Source organism: Cnephaeus nilssonii (genome assembly GCF_951640355.1).
Source record: "Cnephaeus nilssonii genome assembly, chromosome: 12".
Classification (NCBI taxonomy): Eukaryota; Metazoa; Chordata; class Mammalia; order Chiroptera; family Vespertilionidae; genus Cnephaeus; species Cnephaeus nilssonii.
This window is the reverse complement of record NC_137083.1, coordinates 74,561,991-74,586,559: the sequence shown is the minus strand read 5'-3', so window position 1 is coordinate 74,586,559 and position 24,569 is coordinate 74,561,991. Positions and strand designations below refer to the sequence as shown.

The following is a 24,569-nucleotide window of genomic DNA, read 5'->3' as shown; positions in this document are numbered from 1 at the left end:
AGCCAAAAGCAGTTAGAATATATTTTAGCTATGTGTGTTTAAGAAACTTTGTACCTAACAATAATAGCTCTTTCTCTTCTCCTTCCCCCTTTTATTCCCTTCCTTCATTTGTTCCCCCTTCCCTTCTTCTTTTTTTTTTTTTTTACCTAGTATCATTTATTTTTTCCTAAAATCTGGATACAATTAACTGTTTAAGACAGTGCTCAATACTAGTTAGGTCTCATTTTAGGTTCTTTAAATTACCTCAGAATTTGTAAATGTGAGAATTCACATTCCAGTAAAACTTGAAAAGTAAATTTGACATACCAACAAATTTACTCAATGTTGGTGCAACTTTACAAAATTTCATATGCAACATATGGACTTTAATATAACAGGATTTGGCCTTTATAAACTAGTTTACACATAAGCATAATTACTCTTTGCTTATCTGTCCTAGCCTATTTATTTAATGTTTATTGTTTTTAGAGAAAGGAAGGGAAAGAGAGAGGGAAACAATGTGAGAGAGAAACATCAATTGGTTGCCTCCTGAATGACTGGGGATCTAACTCACAACCTGGTTACGTGCCCTATACGGGGAATCAAACCTACCACCTTTTGGTGTATGGAAGGATGCTCCAACCAACTAAGCCAAACTGGCCAGGGCTGTACTAACCTATTTAGTATTGCACCAATAGAGGTACCGCTCCATAGCTTTTCATTCTGTAAACAGATTATTCTTCCTCTTAAGACAAGGTGAAAAAACTTAAAGTTCCCGCCCAGAAAAAGTGTTAACTTTGAATTATCAAAGACCAATGTTTCAGCATAGTAACACCAGAAATAGGTTATGGGAAACTTTTTTTAAAAAAATACATTTTTTTAATTGATTTTAGAGAGGAAGGGAGAAAGATAGAGAGAAATTGAAACATCAATGATGAGAGAGAATCATTGATCGGCTGCCTCCTGCACGCCCCCTACTGGGGATCAAGCCCACAAACCAGGCATGTGCTCTTGACTAGAATCAAACCTGGGACCCTTTAGTCCCCAGGCCGACGCTCTATCCACTGAGCCAGACCGGCTAGGGTGGTTATGGGAAACTTAAGATTTTCACCTAAGTAGTTAAGTTATAGTGTTGACCAAAAGAACACAGAGGTCTCTCATTAAACTTTGCTTTAATGGGTCTCAAAATTCATTGGCAAATTTTTGGTCAAGTTGTTTTCATTAAAAAGTACTGATTTTAAAAACGACTAGCTTAAAAACTGCCACACCAAAACAAACAAACAAATGGTCCATAAACATTCTTCTTTCCTTCTGAAGGTTTTAGTTTGAATTATATTCATTATCCAGTCTTTTTAATTAAACTTAAATGGCCAGTTGAAACAAACAGTTCTGAGACCTTTCTTCCACCACTGATTAAGACTGGGGAGGCAGGTATTGGGCATAATATTCTTTTAGCCTTCTGAGCTTTCTGGGCAGACTTGGTGGCTTTGCCAGCTCCCGCGGCCTTCTTGTCCACTGCTTTGATGACACCCACATCAACTGTCTGTCTCATGTCAGGAGCAGCAAAACAGCCCAGAGGAGGGCAGTCAGAGAAGCTCTCAGCACACATCGGCTTGCCAGGAACCATATCTATGATGGCAACTTCAAAAGATTTTTAAAACGTTGGGCAATTTTCCAGCTTATCCCCACAATAATGATCATCTTCTCCTTCAGCCCAGCAAACTTGCAAGTAATGTGAGCTGTGTGACCATCCAGCACAGGTGCATACCTGGCACTGATTTGGCCTGGGTGGTTCAGGATAATCACCTGAGCTGTGAAGCCAGCTGCTCCCACTGGGGGTCATTTTTGCCATGACGAACATCTTTGACAGATACATTCGTGACATTGAAGCACACATTGTCCCTAAGGAAGAGCTTCATTCAAAGATTCAGGATGCATTTTAACAGACTTTACTTCATTTGTAGACTTGGAGCAAAGATGACCACCATGCTGGCTTTGAGAATACCAGTCTCCACTCGGCCCACAGGGACAGTACCGATACCACCAATTTTGTAGACATCCTGGAGGGGCAGGCGCAGGGTCTTGTCAATCGGATGAGTTGGTGGCAGGATGCAATCCAGAGCTTTAAGCAGTGTGACTCCACTGGCATTACCATCTTTATGGGGAACTTTCCATCCTTTGAACCAAGGCATTTTTGCACTTGGCTCCAGCATCTTGTCATTATTCCAACCAGAAATTGGCACAAATGTTTCTTAATGTTAATGCTGACTTTTTAAACAATGTCCTCGTATCTCTTCTGACTGTAAGGTGGGTCAATGGCATCCATTTTGTTAACACCAACAATTAGTTGTTTTATACCTAGTGTGTAAGTCAGGGGTGGGGGTATGCTCACAGGTCTGCCTATTCTTGGAGATACCTGCTTCAAATTCACCAATACCAGCAGCAACAATCAGGACAGCACAGTTAGCCTGAGATGTACCTGTAATCATGTTTTTGATAAAGTCTCTGTCCCAGGGCATCAGTGATGGTCACATAATACTTGCTGGTCTCAAATTTCCACAGGGAGATATCAATGGCGATACCATGCTCACATACAGATTTCAGTCTATGCAAGACCCAGGCATATGTACTTGAAGGAGCCCTTCTCCATCTCAGCAGCCTCCTTCTCAAATTTTTTGACGGTTGTTTTGTCAATCCCACTACATTTGTAGATCAGATAGCTAGAGTAGTGGTAGACTTCTCAGAATTATGTGTCCAATGACAATGATGTTCATATGAGTCTTTTTCTTTTCCATTTTGGCTTAGATTTAGCCGTGGTTTTCATGACACCCTGTGTTCTGGCAGCAAACTCATGACAAAAAAGTTCCCTTCCCTTCTTAAACAATGTAGTCCTAAAGCCATTAGGTAGGACAAAAAAAAAGTTATTTGTACCAGGAGTGGGATGGAACCCCAGTGAAGAGCCCAAGTAGTGTGAGGCAGGTATCTGCAAAGGAGAGATGTCCTGCTCAGGGTGTTAGAGCCTGACCACAGACAGGAGGTCATCCACAAAGAAGGGCAGCCTGGAACGGAGTATAAGAGGCTGAGTGGACTGAGGAGGGTATCTACATGGGGTGAGAGACAAGGCAAGTCAAAGCCATAGGAGAATGGTAAGGGCACATCTACAGAAAGCTACAGGTGTCAGCAGCAAGACAGGGACACCCTTGTGGAAGAACAGCCTGGCATGGTTCTCAGAGCCCAAGCTGGGAGAAGAGGGCATCCAATCAGGAGAATGGTGGAGGCAAAGAGGCAAATGAGTTGTACATAGCAGATGTTTCAAACAAGTAAGTCTATTAAAGATATGGGAGTCAGGTTGCTCATTGTTAAAGGTACAAATATGGAAAGGGAGAAAACTTGAATGACCTCTGTGTTGGAATTACAGATATCCTTTTCAATGAATACAGACATATTTATGGATATAGACATAGAAATAATTGTAGATGTAAATATAGGATGTCCCAGAAAATGTATATACACACTTTGAATAATTATAAAGGCAGTGTTTATTAAAATACATTCCATTTCCAAAATTGAGTAGTTAAAGTGTACATACATTTTTGGGGGATACCCTGTATATATAACATATATTCCCTAGCTCTGTTCACTGGGAGACCCTGGAAATTGCAATACCCCAAAAGCAATTAGCACACCTAGGGCCCAGATCTTTCTTCCTAAATACCAGTTTTTTTCCAAAAGGAATCTGGGATCCTTAGAGAAATGCCTCATTTTATCTTTGGGGCAAGGAAATTAGAAAACAAATCTGTGTCAAAAAATAAGGAACATGATACAGGGATGTAGAAACAACTTAAGGAGTCTTCCACTAGTCATACTGGAGAATCAAAGTAAATAATGATCATGAAGTAAATCATTTTAAAACATTTAATAAAGAGGGAAATATGAATACACATACATTCACACATATAAATGGAAAGTCTGATGCGGAACGGGATATTAATATAACTTCAAAATAACTCCCAACAAAGTGTGTATGAATTACAAAGAAGAAGACTCTACAGGGGAGAAGCTGGGCCGATACCACTTTAGTCAAGTGATCAGAGTGAACACTAAAAGTAAAGAGATACCATGAAATCCTGTACCAACTAATAGAATATAATGAGAAAAACAGAGTATTATTTTTGTATTATGTCTGAAAAGATATATAACCTGAAACTAACCATGGGGAAACCATAATTAAGGGACATCTACAAAATAACTGGCCCTATAGTCTTCAAATGTGCCACGGTCATGAAATCAAAGAGAGGCCAGAACTGTTCAAGATTAAAGAGACCTGATAACTAATTCACTGTGATTCTGAGCTGTATGGACCCTTTTGCTTCAGAGGACATTATTAGGACAATTAACTAAACTTGAAAGGAGGCCAAGTACTAGATGGTGCTAATAATGTATCACTGTCAATATCCTGATTTTGATGGTCCTGTCCTTATGGAGGAAATATTTCCTATTTTTAAGAAACACAAAGGTATTTGGAAGTGTTAGGGCGTAAGGTTGGTAACTTTCCAACAATTCAGGAAAAAAGAAAATTGTACCAGACTGGCAACTTTTCTGTAAGTTTGTGACTATGAGAGTATTTTCCCAGATTCCCCAGTGAGAACAGAAATTGATACTAAGCAAAATAGCCATTCATTCAATACATTTTATTGGATCTTTTTAATTTCTTACAAATGGCCAGACACCCCCAAATCAAATATGCTAACCATTGTTTGAATAGGACAACCCAGAAGATAAAATAATAATGTGCCTTTTCTAATGAATATGATGAAAACAATGCCAAGGAGACATACTAAAACAGACTGTGATAAGTGGAAAAGAGAAGTGGGATATTCCAGAAGATGAAAAAGGAGCAAAAGCTCAATAAAGTTTAGTTTTCTTCTTCTCTTTCTCTGTTTTTTTTCTTGAGTAATTGGGCAGAGAGTGATTGCATTAACCAAGACAGAAGTATGGGGGAAGAGGAGTCATTATAGATACTCCTAAATATAGATTTTTTTATTTAAAAATTAACCTATAATAAGGAAAGCATTCCAAACTGAGCAGAGAGATAAATTTTCAATGAAAGTCTTGAGGTAATTGGCTATTTGCATTAAAAATTACATTAGTCAAGAAATGTTAAATTTTTGATATATTTAATTAAATCTAAAATTGTAGTCACCTAATACCTAGCCAAAATTATGCAAATATCAATTTAATCTTGAGGCAAGTAAATGCTTTAAACTGGAAAGAAATAAAAGGAACCACAAAGAGAAAAAGGGTCAGTTATATGAAAATGAGATAAACTGGGATGATTTTGCAAAAAATATAACAATAAAATACATCAAAATAGAAAAATGGGTAAAAACTGTTAATACTTTTTAAAAGAAAATATACAAAGGACCAATGAAAATGAAGAAAAAATTAAAGTTCATTAGTATTTTTTAAGTAAATCACACACAAGTTATACCATTGCTTTATTAACACCTATTTTAAAAATACATTAACAAAGGTAATATTGAGGAGACGGAAGGAAGCTAGGTAGATAGGGGCGGGACCACGGGAAGGGAAAGTAAAACCCAATAACCCAAGTAGGCGGTTCCTAAGGCACCCAAACTGGGCGGAGAGGCAGGAACCACAGAATGTATGGGTATTGCTAAGACAGGCAGCCTGCAGATAACCATCCACAAGGCAGTAAGGCACATAAAACCAATCCAAAGGAGGCTGCTAAGGCAGAATTCTTTGAAAAGACCAATAAGGAACTAGGAAGACTATCCACCTCCTAAATTAAAAGGCAGGGACTTCCTTTCACCGTCTTTCTTCTCCCTGGCCTGCAATGGGTTCCTGACATTCCGGTGGCAGGGAAGCATACACACCCCCATCCACCCCCCCATCCCCACATGGCTTACGGCCACGTGGGCCTCCACACAGGGACTAAGAGACTTTAATGAGCTCGGATGCTGAACTGCTCCCCACTGTCACATGGAAGGAAGCTCTGGACACGGGGCTGCTCCTGCAACCCCAGCTGCACCTTTTCCAGGTCTGGCTTCTCTCAATACACTTCGGTTTCACTAATGGTTTTTGTCCCCCGCTTCATTCTTTGATTTAGCGAGACAACGAACTCAGACTCAACACCCTACATTTTGGTTTCAATGTGCGGTGAACACTGGTAGTTAAGGAATATGTTTGGTGGAGGAGAGAACCAGGTGTTAATGCAAAGAGAATAAAATTTGAACCGATTTGTAAAGCTCCGCTCCTTTCAAATAATTTTTAAAATGTATATCAAAAGCTTATTTCTCTAGAATTTTTGAGGACTGAAAAGCTCCTCATGAATTAATTTTACACATCAAGTGATTTACTTTAAATGTTGAAACACAGTTTTTCCTAAAAATAAAAGTGTATTCAATTTCTTTTCTAATTTCAAAAGTAATACACACCTATCATAGTAGATTCCAATAATGGGGAGGCATATTTAAGGAAATAATACAAATTATTAATACTATCATTACCCTGGAAAGCCAACCATTAACATTTTGATACATATTCTTCTAAAAAGTTCGCACGGAAACTTTGGCTTTTTAAAAGCAATGGTTTTTCCATTGCTGTTGCGGAGATTAGAGCCTTAAGACTACATTTTTCAGTCCCCAGTTCCCTCCCACCTCTCTTTTCCCATCCCCCCTCCCCTTTCACCATGGTATCACACCCCTATCTGATTTCCTACCCAGCACCTTTTACATATTAACTCCATTTAAGCCCTCAAACAATGCTTCTGGTCAGTAGCACCATTCATATGTTAATGAGGAAATCTGAGTCTCCAGATTGTATTTGTTTTGTAGTTCAGTGATTTATTTTTAAGGTGGAGCTAAAGGTCAAGGAAGGTCTGTCAGATTCCAAAGCCCTAGCCCTTCTCTCTATCCTGGGCTCATCACAGCATGAGGAACTTCAGTTCAGCATTTGAAATGAGCTCCCAGTGAGTTGGATGTTACAGCATACCTTTCCAAATACTGGGTACAGTTTAGGTTGTTACTCTAAAATAAAAGGATCTAGAGAACGTAAAGAGATTAAAAAGAAACAGATGTCACCTCCATCATATTTCTAGAGGAAAGAACAAATAGGTTTGATTTAACTTTAGAAAATAAATTGAAATATTGAATATATTTAAAATTATGGACCTAATACATGTTTTCTATCATTATAAAGTAAAAGGAAGATGAAATAATATTAAAACAGAAGTATTTGAATACAAGGAATGTATTTTCATTGTCAGGACACTTTCAAGAGAAGATCTAGGGTCTCCTCCGATGCTTCAGTTTCTATTTTGTTCATCAGTTAATCTTATTCATAAGATTCCACTTACAAGTGAGATCATAAAGTATTTGTCTTGCTCTGACTGGCTCTCCAGGTCCATCCATTCTGTCAGAAAAGATAAAATGTCATTTTTTACAATCACATAGTATTCCATTGTGTACATGTACAGGCTTTTTTATCTATTCATCTGCTGAAGGGCATTTGGGCTGTTTCCAGATCGTAAATAATGCTGCTATGAACATAGGCGTGGATATGTTCTTTTGAATTGGTGACTCAGTATTCTTAGGATATATCCCTAGAAGTGGAATCATGTCCAAACGACAGTCCATTTTTAATATTTGGAGGAAACTTCATACCAGTTCGCATTGCCATCAATGGTGCACTTTTCTCCACATCCTTGCCAGCACTTGTTGTTTGTTAATTTATTGATGGTAGCCATTCTGGCAGGTTTGAAGTGATATCTCATTATGGTTTTAATGTGCAGCTATCCAATGGCTAGTGACCATGAACATTTTTTCATATGACTATTGTCTAACTGTGTGTCTTTGGAGAAGTGTCTATTTAGGTCCTTGCCCATTTTTTAATAGGGTTGTTTTCCTACCTGGTATTGAGTTGTATAAATTCTTTATATATTTTGGAAATTAACCTCTAGTCAGATGTATAATGGACAAAAATGTTTTCTCATACATTGGGTTCCCTTTTCATTTTGTTAATGGTTTCTTTTGCTATACAAAAACTTTTTAGATTGTTGTAATCCCATTTGTTTATTTTTTCTTTTATTTCTCTTTCCCTAGGAGACATATTAGCAATAATATTACTATGAGAGATGTCTGAGATTTTACTGCCTATGTTTGCTTCTAGGATTTTTATGGTTTCACAACTTACATTTAAGTCTTTTATCCATTTTGAGTTTATTTTGTGCATGGTTTAAGTTGGTGGTCTAGTTTAAGTTTTTGCATGTAGCTATCCAATTTTTCAAACAAGAAACTGCCTTTACTTCATTGTATTTTCGTGCCTCGTTTTTCAAGTGTTAAATGACCATGTAGGCTTGGTTGACTTCTGGACTCTCTGGGGTTTTTTATTGTTGTTAATAGTCACCTCAGGATATTTTTTCCATTGATTTTTAGGGAGAGTGGAAGGAAGAAGAGACAGAGAGAGAAACATTGACATGTTTTTTTAGTGTTTAGCATCATTTAATGAGTAGGTATCATTAAACTTAAAAGGTCCTTTTCTGTGACTGGAATTGAACTCAGGACCCTTCAGTTCACAGACTGAGGCTCTATCCACTGAGCCAAACTGGCTATGGCACTGCTCTCTGTTTTGATCCATTGATCTATTTGCCTGTTTTTGTGCCAGTACCAAGCTATTTTTATTACAATGGCTTTATAGTAAAGTTTGATATCAGGTATTGTGATACCTACAACTTTGTTTTTCTTTCTCAAGATTGCTCAGGTTATTTGGGGTCTTTTTCGGTTCTATATAAATTTTTGAAATATTTGTTCTAGATCTGTAAAATATGCTATTAGTGTTTTAAAAGGAATTGCATTGAATCTATAGATTGACTTGGGAAATATCGACAATTTAATTGTTAATTTTTCCAATCCATGCACTAGATACTGTTTATGCTTCCAATTATTTTTATTTCCTCAATTCCTTTCTTTTATGTCCTGTAATTTTCCAAGGAAAGTCCTTTCACCTCCCTGGTTAATTTTATTCCAGAGTACCTTATTTCTTATTTTCACAATAGTAAAGAGGATTATTTTACTAGTTTCTCTTTCTGATAGTTCATATTCAGAAGTCAGTGGTATATAGAAATGCCACTGACTTCTGAATATTAACTTTGTATCCTGCTACTTTGTCGAATTTATTTTCTAGATCTAGTCATTTTTTAATGGAGTATTTAGGGTTTTCTATGTATACTATCATGTTATCGTTGAATACTTACAGTTTTGCTTACTCTTTTTCCACTTGGATGCCTTTTATTTCTTCTTCTTGTCTGATTGCTGTGACGAGGACTGTCAATACTTTGTAGAATAAGAATGGTGAAAGTGAATATCTCTGTCTTTTTCCTGATCTTAAGGGAAACATTTAGTTTTTCCCTATTGAGTGACTAGAAATTTGGCTGTGGGTTTGTCATAAATGTTCTTTAATACGATGAGTTATTCTCCCTCTATTCCTACTTTGCTGAGAAATTTTTAACATAAAGGTGTGCTGGATTTCAACAAATGTTTGTTTTTTGCTTGTTTTTGTTTTGTTTGTTTTCTGGTGATTTGTTTGTTTTTTTGCATCTATTGATATGATCATACAGTGTTTATCCTTTGTTTTGTTTCTGTGGTTTATAGTGTTTATTTATTTTTGGCTACTGTACCAACCTTGCATTACTAGAATAAATCACTCTTGATCATGGAGTATGATCTTTTCAATATATCGTTGGCTCTAGTTTGCTCATATTTTTTTGAGCATTGTGGCATCTATGTTCATCAGAGATATTGGCCTGTAATTTCTTTCTTTGTAGTGTCTTTATTTGGTTTTGAAAGTAGGATAATGCTGGCATCATAAATGGAGCTTGGGGTATTTCCCTCATCTTGAATTATTTTGGAATATTTGAGAAGGATAGGTGTTATTTCTTCTTTTATTATTTGGTAAAATTCACCTTTGAATCCATCCAGTACATGACTTTTGTTTGTTGGGAGTTTTTTGATTACTGCTTCAATTTTACTAGATGTTTTCTGTCTATTCAAATTCTCTGAGTCTTCCTTATTCAGTTTTGGAATATTGTACATTTCTGGGAATTTATTTATTTTTTCCAAATTGCCCAAATTTTGGCATATAGTTGTCCATAATCTTATAATCTTTTGTATTTCTTTGGTGTCAGTTATTACTTCTCTTTCATTTCTGACTTTATTTATTTGGGTCTTCTCTCTTCTTTTTTCTTGATGAATCTGGCTAAAGATTTGTCAATTTTGTTTACCTTTTCAAAGAAGCAGCTCTTGATTTCATTGATGTTTTGTATTGTATTTTTTTATTTTATTTCTACTCTGATCTTTATTATTATTTTTTCCTTCTATTCACTTTGGCCTTTGTTTGTTGTTCTTTTTCAAGTTCTTTTAAGTATAAAGTTTAATTGAGATTTTTCTTGTTTTTTGAGGTAATCCTGTAATGCTATACATTTGAACTGCTTTTGCTGTGCCACATAGATATTGGGTTGTTGTGCTTTCCTTTTCATTTCTTTCAAGGTAACTTTTGATATTTTGTTTGATCACATTGTTAAACTATTCATTGTTTAGTAATATTTAGCCTCCATGATTTTCTGAGTTTTCAGTTTTTCCTTTGGTTGATTTTTACTTTCATGCCATTATGATCAGAGAAGATGCTTAATATGATTTCAGTCTTCTTAAATTTATTGAGACTTGTTTTGTGTCCTAATATGTGGTCTATCCTAGAAAATAGTCCATGTGCACTTGAAAAGAATGAATTTTGCTGCTTGGTGGTGAAATGCTGTGAAAACAAAAATTAAATCATCTGATCTTATGTGTCATTTAAGGCCACCATTTCCTTGTTGATTTTCCATCTAGAAAATCTATCCATTGATGTCAAGGGAGAGTTAAAATGTGCTACTGTGACTGTATTACTGTGAATCTCTCCCTTTACCAGATGTCCATCAAGATTTGCCATACATGTTTAGGTGCTCCTATGTCGGATGCATAAAAGTTTACAAGGGTTATATCCTGTGTTTGATTGCTCCCTTTATTGTCATGTAGTGTCCTTCTTTGTCTCTTTCTATAGCATTTGTTTTAAAGTCTATTTTGTCAGATATGAGTATTGCTTCCCTAGCTTTTTTTTTTTTTTTTCTTTCTCATTTCTATCTCATGAGATATCTTTTTCTATCCCTTACTTTTAGTCTGTGTGTATCTTTTATTCTGAGGTTGGTCTCCTGTTGACAGCATATCTTTGGGTCTTGTTTTTATCCATTCAGATACTTTATGCCTTTTGATTGTTACATTTAAGCCATTTACATTTAAAGTGATTATTTATAGGTATTTACAGGGTGTTCCCCAAAAATGTATACACATTTTGAATAATTATAAAGGCAATGTTTACTAAAATACATTTCATTTTCAAAATGTAATAGAATCTACAAACATCGTGTATATATATTTTAGGGGGATACCCTATATTTATTGCCATTTTATTATTGTTTTTGCTATGTTCTTTTTTTTGTTGTTGATTGCTTCTATTTTATTTTTCTTCTAATTCTTAAAGCAGTCCCTTCAACTTCCCTTGTAATACTGGTTTTGTTTTAACAAACTCCTTTAGCTTGTTCTTGTCTGGGAATCTATTTCTCCTTCAATTTTAAATGATAGACTTGCTGAGTAATCTGGGTTGAAGGTCCTTGCTTTTCACCACTTTTAATATTTCATGCCAATTCCTTCTTTTCTGAAATGTTTCTGTTGAGAAATCAGCTGACACTCTAATGGGGGCTTCCATATAGGTAAACAACTGCTTTTCCATTTCTATCGTAATGTGTCTTGGTATGGGCCTCTTTGGGTTCATGATGTTTGGGACTCTGCACTTTCTTGACTTGTGTGTCTTTTTCGTTCACCAGGTAGGGACGTTTTTAGTCATTATTTCTTCTAATAAATTCTTGATCCATTGCTCTCTCTTTTCTCCTTCTGGCACTCCTATGATGCATGTGGTGTTATGGTTCATGTTGCCCCAAAGTTCCCTTAAACAATCCTCATTCTTTTTAATTTGTTTTTCTTTTTGCTGCTCTGATTGGGTGTTTTTTGCTACCTTGTCTGTTAAATCTCTTATTCCATCCCCTGCTTCATTCAACCTGTTTATTCCTTTCCATGTATTCTTGATGTCAGACATCATTTCCTGCTGGTTTATTTTCATGGTATCTTATGTTTTAATCATGCTGTTGTAGTTCTCACTAAGTTTCTTGTGCAACCTTATAGACATTACTTTAAAGTCTATATCTAATAAGTTGCTTGCTTACATTTCAGGTAGCTCTTTTTGTAGACATTCCTTTTGTTCTTTCATTTGAAACCTGTTTCTTAGTCTCCCCATTTTGGCTGCCTCTTTTTGTTTGTATCTATGTATTACATAGATCTGCTATGACTCCCAGTCTTTGTGGGGTGGCCTTATGTAGTAGGTATCCTTTGGGATCCATTGGTGTGGTCTCCTCGATCTCTTGAGCTGGGAGCTCTAAGAATGTTAATTGTGTGGGTTATGTGGGGCCTCCTGTTGTAATAGAGTCTTGATTGCTGTTGGCTTGTTCATGCATTGCATCAACTCTCAGGATGTCTGTGAGGCTCAACCATGACCATGGTATGTGCAGGTGCGGACCAAAAAAATAATAACAAAAAAAAAAATTTAAAAAGTACATTTAAAAAGGAAAAAGGAGAAAAGAAAAAAGCATAATTCAGCTCAGCAGAGTTTTGAGCCTGCTGCGATCTTTGTATATGCTCTTTGTGAAATTTCTTGAATCCTGCTCCAATGTTGTCTGCATCTGGCTACTTGGTTTGTTGGTTCTGGGCCTCTTGGGAGGGACTCTGGTACAGGCCAACATCAGAGGCTTTCCCTAGCCGTTGGCAACCTGTTTGAATCTACATTCTATCCGTAGCCTATGGCTGCCTCCTCTGTGCTTGGCTGCACATAGAAAGGACCAAACAGTGCTCCCAGGTCAGTTATTACTAGCACTGGGCCCAGGGAGGGTCAACAAATGTCCCAGGGCACACTGCCTCCCCCTCTGGCAACCTGTTAGGCTCAGTCACTGAAAGAGCTTGTGGGAAACAAGAGGGTGGTCCTAATGGATCTCCCTTGAGGGGGAGGTATTGTTCAGACTTCAGGGAAAGGGGTGGGTGTGACCCCCCTCTACAGGACCACATGACTGAGTCTGTCCCAGATTTTGCCCTGACCTGGGCAGGATGGAGCCCCTAGTAGTCAGGCATGTGAGGCTTCTAGAGCCCAGAGGTTGTGTCTAATGGCAGCTGAGAGGGTGTTTCTATTGGATGTCCCATGTAGAGGAAGCACTAGTCAGATTCACGGGAAAGTGGTGGGAATGACCGCCCCCCCCCCCCAAAAGACAGTCACTGATACCCCTGATTCTGCCCTAACTTCTACACCCCAACTTATGCATTAACTTCTCACCGGTCTTAAGATCTGCAGGGTGGTCCGGCCAGCATGGTTCAGTGGTTGAGTGTTAACCTATGAACCAGGAGGTCACAGTTTGATTCTTGGTCAGGGCACATGCCCTGGTTGTAGTCTCCATCCCCACTGTGCAGCATGCAGGAGGCAGCCAATCAATGATTCTCTCTCATCATTGATGTTTCCATCTCTTTATCCCTCTCCCTTCCTCTCTGAAATCAATAAAAATATATATTAAAAAAAAAATCCACTGGGTGGAGTGAGAGGGATTCCTGAGTGTGAGGTAATTGCTTTTCCCCAGGCTGATGCTGCTGGGAGGAGATTACTCTGCCCAGGAAAAATGAGTACTGTGGTATCTGAGAATGACTCAGTACCGAGATCCTGGCAGCTATCCCCCACAGCTCTCCCCAGAGCCACAGATCCCAGACTCTCTGCAGGCAACTCCAGAATGACAGCCTCTCCTCTTCAGGAGCCTAGGGCGAGCGGCTGCAAATGAAATTTTATATGTTGGCACTTTAAGAGGGTGCTTGTGTCTACAGCAGACTCCACCTCCCCAGGGTGGATGGAAACCCCACCGCTTTTCACAGCTGAATGCTATGTAGGCACCTCTTCCCTGCTCTTATACTCTGAGCTGCTGAGCCTTGCCTGGGGGTTAGGCCTACAGCTAAGATCATCACCCTGGGAGCAGGGCCAGTCCCTTTTGTGCCTCCGTCCTTCCTACCAGTTTTAACACGGCTTCTTCTGCAAATCCTTAGTTATTAGACTACTCTTCAGCTAGTCCCCTGGTGGTTGTTCAGGGTGATTATCCTCAAATTCAGTTGTATTTCCAGTTTGGTCCTGAGAGGAGGTGAGTGCAAGATCCACCTACACCGCTACAATTATGAAACATGTTACAAAATTACATACTGAAATCAGCATTAGACATCATCAATGAACTAATCCATTAAACAAATATTTATTGAGGACCTACTGTGTGCTCAGCAGTATGTGGGCTGGTATAAACGAGCTGACTCCGACTATATCACTTATGAAAGTGTCTTCTAGTCCACTGCTATTACAAAAGTCCTGCAGCATGTCCTATGCAAGTGATTTTGTTTGTTCACTTCTGCTGACTCTTCTCCTAACCAGCTACATCTACTTGACTTGCTTAGTTTGTACAAGGCCACAATCCCTTATCTAAAGTCCTTGGGAGATACATTTTTAAAATCATAATTCTTTGTACTAAAGAAAGGTGAAGAGGTAGATATTCTGCATATTATGTAACAGCCCCTGCAGAGTCAGGGCAGAATCTTATATTGAAACACAATAATATATCTTTGGTGAAATATATGCCTACAAACACTAATGTATACATATGTGGGATTTAATAGTGAAATATGTGCATACAAACACTAATGTACATATATGGGATTTAATAATGAAAAAGGGGTACCAGTGTTCTTTACAGTTCTCTTAGCCTTTTATAAGTTAATAGTCTTTATGCATCTAAAAAGACGCAAATAATTTTTACCATAGAACCTATTTATTTCAGACTATCCTGAAAAACTTGTGTTCTATGGAATAATAATTTGAGAAATGCTATTACCCTTCCTCTTATTTGTCTTTCAAATTTTTAAATTCATAATTGATTAAATTATATGGCCTAATTGAAGTACAGATATAAGTCCCTAGAAAATACTGGTGAATATGCCAAAGTAACAAGGAAATTAACAGCTTTTAAGAAAAGAGCCTGGAAAGGGAAGGGAAGGGAAGGGAAGGGAAGAGAAGAGAAGGAAAGACAAGGAATGGGAAGACAAGAAAAGGAAGGGAAGTAATGGTAAGATATGTACACATATAATACCTCAATAAAAAAAAAAAAAAGAAAAGGAAGGGAAGGGGAGGTAAGGGGAGGGCAAGGGAAGGGAGGGAAGGGGAGGGGAGGGGAGGGGAGGGGAGGGGAGGGGAGGGGAGGGGAGGGGAGGGGAGGGAAGGGAAGGGAAGGGGAGGGAAGGGAAGGGAAGGGAAGGGAAGGGAAGGGAAGGGAAGGGAAGGGAAGAGGAGAAACTGATAGGAGGTAGCCCTCTTCAGAACCTCTCATTTTGCAGCTGTCTTAGTCCATTCAACTGTTATAACAGAAATCCCATCAACCATGTTGCTTGTAAGTAACAGACATGTATTTCTCACCATTCTGGAGGCTAGGAAGTCCAAGATCAAGGTGGTTACAGATGAGGCATCTGGTGAGGTCTTACCTCCTCAGTGAGGTCCTTCTCAATTTAACTGCACATGGCTGAAAGGTTGAGGGATCTCTCTGGGGTCTCTTTTGTAAGAGTACTAATTCCATTATGAGGGTTCCACCTTCATGACTTAATCAATTCCAAAAGATCCCATCTCCAAATACTATCCTATTGGGGGTTTAGGATTTCAACATATTCATTTTTTTTGGGGGGGGGGGAGAGCACAAATATTTGAAGTTTGCAGGGAAATTCCCTTGGGACCAAAATATTTTTTTACTAGCTAATATAACTTATTAGTCAGCAACTTGTTCTCTCCCCCCCCCCCCCCCCCCCAATGTATTCTGTGTTAAGAAGGATTATCTTTTCTCTGCCTTCCTGGAGGGCAATATAAGTTCACTAGTACTTTATGAATGGGTTACCGTTTATAAAAAGAGTAAACAGCACAAGTAAGGGTAGCATTTAGTTGAATAGAGGAAAGGGGTAATTAATGAAGAGAAGAGTGCTGATACCCAGTGATTATTACTACTTGACAGTTTTGTGAAGGCTTAGTTCACCTAGAGAAAGCCACTGTTCCACAAATGTAAGTAAGAATTTGGAAATAACTTTCAAGCAAGGAAAAAAATATATGCTTTTAGAGAATTGTAAATCAAAAGTTGTATGCTTTTTTAAAAGTAAGTGAGGTAAATGTTGTGCAGTAAATTCTAATTGGCTACATAATGCCTGACTAACTGTTATCAGATATTGGTTTTGGAAGCAGCATGTTCTTAGAAATGAGGCACATCAATTGCTTCAGTGAAGAAAAGGAATACACACATTTAAAAAATCAAAATTACCTTTTTAAAATTAAAGTTTTATCTGTTGTATAATAGGTAAACTACTGTGAAGTGTAGTTGCCTGTTTAACTTTATATATGCTTTGATTTTGGCAGTTTAGCTAATTCAAATAAAATTTGTGAAGTTAAGTACTTTCAAGAAAAGGAATAGGAGAACCTAATTTAACCTAGAGTGTCTCTTTTATTCTTCTGTTATTCATTTGAAGTGCCCTATCAGCTTGAGCTGACCAACTTCAGTCACTTTTACCCTTTTATTATTTTTTCTCTAATGTAAACTGAAATTCCCTGCTGTTCATGGTTTTTAGTGTTTAGCATCATTTAATGAGTAGGTATCATTAAACTTAAAAGGTCCTTTTCTGTGCATCTCTGATTAGTTAGTGAAGGAACCAAGAATTTCTCTTAATATATTTGATGCTGCCTTATTTTACATATAAGTGCTTTTTGGTGAAGTAGAAATAGTAATTTTGGTTAAAGTAGGATGGATTTTGTCTAGTGAATATGTGGCCTTCTATTAAGTTTTAGAATATAAATTGTTTATGAATGTTGCTATATGATATTTTCTCATATAGATTTAGGTGTATGGATTTTCAAATAATTTATTATAATTTAATTCATTTGGATGAAAGAATTTTTAAAAATAGATGCTTTAACAGCAAGGTGCATATAAACCTTAATATAAAAGCAATAGTTTAGTGAATACATAACATCAGAAATGAAGTCTTTAATGCTAAACTTGTTAAATCAAATAATTTCATACTACACTTAATTGTAGTTTCTTTTAAATTGTAATAAGGAATAGATGATTAACTAGTAAAGAAATAGTAGCATTCATTAATTACATACTTCCTGACATTGCTGATATTTTATTATTAGTTCTAATTTTGCTTTTAGGAAGAGAAGAATATCTGCGAGATAAATAGCATGGAGCCAAAATAATGAGGCTAAAATACAAGGAAATGTCAGATAATGTATAATAAGTTACAGATGGCATGTGTGACATTAACACTGTAACACGTAAAAGATGTAACAGTGCGGCCTACTGGTGAGAAGTAGTAGTGTTTAAAGGGCAAGGAAAATAGGTGTAGTTATCCAGAGTGTAAGTGATGTACATGGTTACATAGGTTTGCTATTATTGATACCTATGACCTACCAGACTCCTTTTATTAGTATTAAGGAAGTTTTATTAGAGCAACATTTCTGGAGTGAGACTTCTGTTTTGTTTTTATATCTGTAGCATGTCCTTAAATAGGATACTTGCTCTCTCTTTGTAAAAAGAGGGTGCCTATCCAATTTGCTTTATGAGTAGCCCTTCTTTGATAACCTTGACTTTTTTTTATTTTTTTACAGTCAGCATTTTCAAAATAGGTTCAGTTAAAAAATAAGACCTTGCTTATGAGAGACAATTGGCAGCTTTAGTAATTAGATAACTGGATGTTTAGATAGTCCAATGAGACTTTTTTTTCAGAGAAAGAAGTATGATATTTATATGCAGCAATCAACATATGATAAGTCTAATTAACAAAAATGAAAACCAGACTGCTTTAAAGCACTGGTGTCAGAGTTTTAGTGAAGGAAAAACCAAGTGTCTCTGTAGGTAGGGTTTATTTTTCCCTGTTCCACTTCAGATAAACTCAGAGGTGTTATTTTTTATGTGTTTTTTGTGTGTGTGCTAGAAATGAGCATTTTTGTTAGATTTACTTTGGCATATATATTAGTTTATTGCCCAATAAACTAATTTTTTTATATTATTGAAAAGTAATTAAAGTTACTTTTAACATTAACTCAACTGAAAGTGAAACTTTAATCTTATAACCATGATTAGTTTAATATTTATTGTGCAGTGTTTATGGGGGCATGCCATGATAGACTTAATTAAATATGATGATCTCATTATTCTGATTTGAATCCTATTTTAGCTATATTTTCAGATATCTATTATATGAGACTTATTAAAACAACATGCACTATAAACATAGTTGTTAAAATCAGAAAACTGCTCTTTCATTTTGTATAATTTTCTCACATAATGCTGGTTCCCTCCTGAAAAATATTTGAGTAAAAAATAAGTTAACAAAACAGAGAAAAGAGAGTGTTTGAAATATCCCAAATGTACCTTTGCTTTCTAAAGCGATTAAAACATGTAGCCTGTATTGTTTCTTTCAAGGGATAAATATGCTCCCTATGTGTTGATTCTCTTTCTTCTTGTCTTGCCTTTTTATTCCCCACTTTTTTTCTCCCCCTCCCATGTCTATATGTCTGTAAATATATCTATTCAGTATCTTTTCCTATGTTATTTTAGGTGACCATTGCCATTCAATTCTGGTCAAGTAAAACTGGAAGGATTTAAATATTATTTTTGAGAATTTTATTTCTGCTCATTTTATTAATTCGTACTGAGAGAACAAGAAGGGGGAAGGGAGGAAGGAAGGAGAGAAATGAGGCAAGGAATAAAAAATAAAAGAGAAAAGGTAGAGCTAATAGCAAGTGAAATGGAAATGCATCAGATTACATTGTATGCAAATTTCATGTATCAGAGGAAGATATAAAGTGTGAAAACAATCTAAATGTGTGAGACACTGATATTTGCATTCTTCAAATAATTTTCACAATCTGCAAAATAAATTAATAAATAGTAAATAAAATATTTACGGAAGGTTTAGTGATATTTTAAAGATAAATAGTTTGAATTACAATTTAACTTGCAAATATCCGACCACCAAGAAGGTGGGTTTAATAAAATAGAAAACAGCAGTGCAAATTCTATATTGAAATGTAGCACATGTTTCTTCTGTGTGAAAGTTTTTGTTAGCTTCATAGCATATGCAACAGTGTCAAAACCTGGTGCTAACAGTAGTCTGCACTGTGGCCTTTATCATCGTAGGTTTTTCACCTAAAACTGTTAGAAATAATTTTCAGAAAAGAGACAAGAAAAATGCTATACATAATGAGAAGTGCTAGTGCAAATATTATATCCTTCTTTTTTAACAAAATGAATAACCAAATACTTTTCCCTCAGAAGCCAACAAGAAGAAAAATAATTATATTTATGGGCAAACTGTTTTTCTAAAGTATAAATTCTTCTCTATCTTATTTCTGTGAATATTTAATAGTATTTTTTGACCTGTGTATCTATTTATGGTATTTTACAAATAATATTTGCATGTTTAGCTCTGACACATTTTAAAAGTTTTGCTTAAAAAGATATATAAAAATGTTTTAATTCTCAAATATTATCAAACAACTTTATCATTCTGTTTTATTCCTTATAAAAATGTAAAGCTGAATTTTTTGGTTATGTTTTACTTGTAAAATTGAGCAATCATAATGGTCATTAAAGTGCTTTATTTACATATTTGTTTTTTATGATACATCTGGCATCAAATTATTTTTATTTTTTGTCATAAAAAGGCATCAAAAATGTAAATACATCAAAACATAGCTTGACTAGCAGATTGGGCTACCATCATTTATAGTAAAATTTTAACCCTTATTTTCTGTCCTTGATTGTTTGTAAGTCAAAAATTATATAAGAATAATTTGCTGCTATAATTTCTGAAAATCTTAAAGTGCAAAACATACCAATATCTCAGCTCATAGCTTTCACCTGAATAGGTAACTGCTTATTCTGTCTCTGACTCCATGCTAAGTAATGAATGTGTCTTATCTTTTCACTTCATTGATGATCTCATATTTAAGAAAAGGCACTTGTAATTACAAATTTAAAGAGGCTAGAAGAAAGTGGTTTACTTTAGTATAAGGTGACCAGATTTTAACATTGGTAAAGCGGGACACCATTGACGCGGGGGTGGGGGGTGGGGGGGGTGGTTCTTGACTAAAAATTTGGTCTATATGGAGCAACAAAAATTTTCATAGAACGCAAAAATAGTATTGTAATATATTTTTTTAAATTTCAACATAAGTACAATTTACAAATATAATAAATAAAAAATTATGTATAGTATTATTTTATTCTTTGGCATATTTCTCATTTGAGTGAATTTTTTTTTAGTAGATTGCTGTCGTTGTTTAAAAGGTCATGAATTTGCCGTAACGTAAGTCGTAAGTGTCACTTTCAAGGCCGGCGCTAGACTTTTTGCCGCCACTATAAAATATAAATAATACGAGTACTGTCTGCTAAATTCAAGAAAATTTATGTATTTATGAAATAAATAAATAAATTACTTACCTAAATTATCTGAATAGCTGATTTGTAATGACATCACTTGTTTAACTAGCTTACTAGCACACAGTACCATGTGTATCGTCTGAGAGACAGTTACAAAATGTTTTCGTCGTTGCCAATCCCCAAAAATGCCATTGTTCATTAAGTCCAAACAATGGTGGTCGAATTCTAACAACTGATCAACAATGTGAACTTTGATAAGCAGTTCTCGATAATCAGTTCTCAACAATTATTTGTTATTATTAAAGTTTAACATTATAAAATTAACAAAAATATAAAACGCATATCCTGGCTAAATAGCCACATGGCCGCCGAAAACCGTATATTCCCTTCCCGTTCTCCCGCCGTTCCCCAGCTTGTCATGCATTCTTTCCAAAAATCGGGACTTTTTTAAAACGCCGCGGGACGCGGGACAAATTGTTAAAAAGCGGGACTGTCCCGCCAAAAGCGGGACGTCTGGTCACCTTACTTTAGTACCTGTTACTTTTTCTTCAATGTCTTCATGGTAATCTTTGGTGTTTCTTTTGCTGTAAATCAAGATTCCTATCATTTCTCATTAATGAAACAATCCTTTAAATGTAAGAGTAAGCTCTTTATTTGTTTGCTTAATTACCATTGATTTAGCATTTTTGATATATTTTACTGGAAAATTTTGACCATTATTTTAAAGTTTGAGTCAATAATTTTTAGACTTTTTTAAAAAAAAATATGGCCTTGCCCTAGCCGGTTTGACTCAGTGGATAGAGCATCTGAAGGCCTGTGGACTAAAGGGTCCGGGGTTCAATTCCCAGTCAAGGGCATCTACCTTGGTTGCCGACTTGATCCTAAGGCAACCAATCGATGTGCCTCTCTCACATCTATATTTCTCTTTCTCTGTCTGTCCCCCTCCTTCCCACTCTCTCTAATAATCAATGGAAAAATATCCTCTGGTGAGGATTAAAAAAAGAGAGAGAGAGAGAGGGGAAAAATAAAAAATAAAAGAAATATTGCCTTAAAGGATCTAGTAGTAATTAAATGTTTAAAATTTATTTATTAAATTAAAATTTTTCATTAGAGATATAAATATCCTATTCTGGCTTACTTTTTTCTCCTGAGATTATCACAAATTGGATACTTCCTCTTTACATACTCAGTGATATTATTTCTTCCTTAAACCAGATCCAGGGATGGAGTGTATAAAATGCTAAGTTTAGCTATAGATATGTAAAAATTGCATTGTTGTATGATAATCTTTCTGCATTGTCCAAAAGACAAAAAAAAGCAAGTTACTTCCAGCGAAAAATAAACTTGATACATTTTAATAAATATTTTATTGACTAATCTTTTTTTATAAGAATATTTTGACTGAATAACTAAAACCCCCTTTTTTCAGATTCTAATGGTTAGCTGGCTGTCACCTTACTTAATCTTTTTCTGCTTAAGTTTTCCCCTTTGTAAAATAAAGTACTCCCGTCAGAGTTAAGGCTTCTTTCCAGTTGATGTTTCCCTTCTCTAGTTTCCACGTCTTTCTAATTTTATTTCATACACAAGTCAAAGTTTACTTTCCTAAAATGCCTATGACCTTATTACTCTCCAGCTTTGATAACAATTTTGATACTCTTATTGCCTAAGGAATACAATTCAGACTCCTCCTTCTGACATTCAAGTTCCTCCAATTTCAAATCTAATTTACCCTCCTGTTTTCAACTACTCACTGACTCATTGAGTAAGCTCCTGTCAATCGGAACCATATGCCAGTCTCAAGGTGCAGCTCATTGTTACATTTTGAGTTCCGCATCTCTTTGTCTGGAGCACTCTCAAATATATTCTGCTTATTCGTTTGGAGACCATTTCCAGTCCTGGGATCTCCTCCATATAGGCTCCCGTGACCTCCCAGGAGGATCTCCCAGAGTTCAAAACTCACCCCACAGGGCATTTGTACTCTCTTAATATACTTAATCCTATTCTAACTCATATTCTATGTAGGCTAGACAAGATCCTTATCTATATTACTTAACTGGAATTTTTCAGGGCAGGGCCTAGATTGTATTTTACTATGAATTCCTCCCCTTCCCCCTGTGAAATAGTTGATTAGGGAGACATTGTGGCATAATAGAAAGAGCAGGAATTTGAGTGAAAAAAGGCTTGGATTTGAAGACTGGATTCAATAGTGTTTGACCCTGAGCAACTTAACCTATATGAATCCCAGGTTTCTCATTTTGTAATAAGGGTAATATTATTATCTACTGTTGAGGCTGGGTGCAAGGGTTAGCAATAATGCGTGTAAAACATTGATAATATGCCTGGATGTAGTAGATGCTGAGTAAACATTTGCACTTTTGCTTTATGTAATGAAACATATTTCATCGTTAGCCACATAAACGATGGGAGTGCATGTGAGGGTGTTCACTGCAGATATGCTGGCAGAATTCACTTTTGAATAGCAGATAGCATGTGTTGTCTTGAGGAAAAGAATTACCACTGCCTTTGTAATGATGTCCTCATTACATTATGGCCACAGATGAGTGGCTCCCTTGTTCGCATATGTCAACTATTTCCTCTCTGAAATCCCCCTCTCAGCAGTGCTACCGTGCGGTAGGTGGACAATAGATGAATGAACAACAGTCAGAAAAGAAGACTGATGCCGCCTTCACCTGTTACATGTTTGGTTTATTTATTCATTTACAAAGCAACAAGTATTTGAAAGCTTTAACCATGTGCGGATCATGCTGGTAGCGTACAATATTGAACTAGAAACACTCTCCATGAATTTACGGTTTGGAACAGGAAGAATCTATATAAACATAAATGGTTATGAAATAAAAAGGGGCATGGATAAAGGTATTAAGGTTCTGGTTTAGTTGCAACCTTGGAGCAAAACTCAAGTGGTGGCCAGAGAAGAAAATTGTGCCTTACAATTTTGCATCCCCAAAGGTGGACCGTATTCTCCATATGGCTTGGAGTTTGAATTGCTAAAGTAATGTAAGAATGTATTTAGACTAATGGAAAGGAAATTGGGATTATCCTCAAGCCTGTGTATTTATTAAAATGCTGATTAAAATGCATACATATAAATGAAATCATTTTTCCCACCCAAGTTCCTCACAATGAAAAATTACACCTGTAACTCAAATTGGCCACACATTTAAAAGAGCATAGATTTCCCTCTGTACTTTATATTTTTTTATGTAAGCTTAAATAGAAGATAAGCATAACACTCAAAGTCTGGATATCGATTTTTGAATAAAGGAGTTTCAGAATTCTGCTGTAGAACAATGCAGGCAGTTTTCTCATTTTTATGTTTATTAAAATATGTACTTCAGCTTTTATCTGGATGCAATTTGGTAAATGCCACCAATTCAGTTTAGATTTTATTGTTACAGTGTTACAGTTTTGATAGCACTGGGCATTTCTTCCTGTTAGTTTGTTCTGCTGCTTTCAAGAATGGTATTTAATCAGTGTCCTAGCTCATTTGATGTGTCTTACTTATAGATCCCTTTGCACCAGAGAGAACGACCAAGTCTTCTAACAGCTGACAGTTGTTCAGGGGATTCACAACTGATCATATCCAATTTGGGGGAAATTTTGACCTTTCATACATTCTTTTACATAATTATTTCTGGGGGGAAAGCAGAGTAGATTTTGATGGAGCCCAGTGAATGGCACATAGTAGGTATTCAGTATGATTTAAAAAGATTTGAATAAGTGAAACAAAGTATTTGCTCTGTTATTCCTTGAAATGTGCTTATTTCAAAGTATCAGTGTCATAATACAGTGGTACTGCTAACGGGGTGTCTCGTGTTTGAGAAACTAAAATATTTTTAAGGATTTGTTATTAGAAAGAAGAAATTATAATAAAGGCAAAAAAACCACCACAAAACAAAACACCACATTCTGGCTA

General features: G+C 36.2%; 1 protein-coding gene and 1 pseudogene across 3 annotated transcripts in view; one reads left to right on the top strand and one right to left on the bottom strand.

Annotated features, from left to right (window-relative positions):
* Positions 1-24,569, top strand: part of FOXP2 (forkhead box P2) — a 709,145-nt gene that overhangs the window by 388,668 nt on the left and 295,908 nt on the right. The gene's annotated exons all lie outside the window — the stretch shown is intronic.
* LOC307108702 (elongation factor 1-alpha 1-like) lies at positions 1,341-2,774 on the bottom strand (annotated as a pseudogene). The gene has a single exon. The product of its transcript is annotated as an elongation factor 1-alpha 1-like (transcript).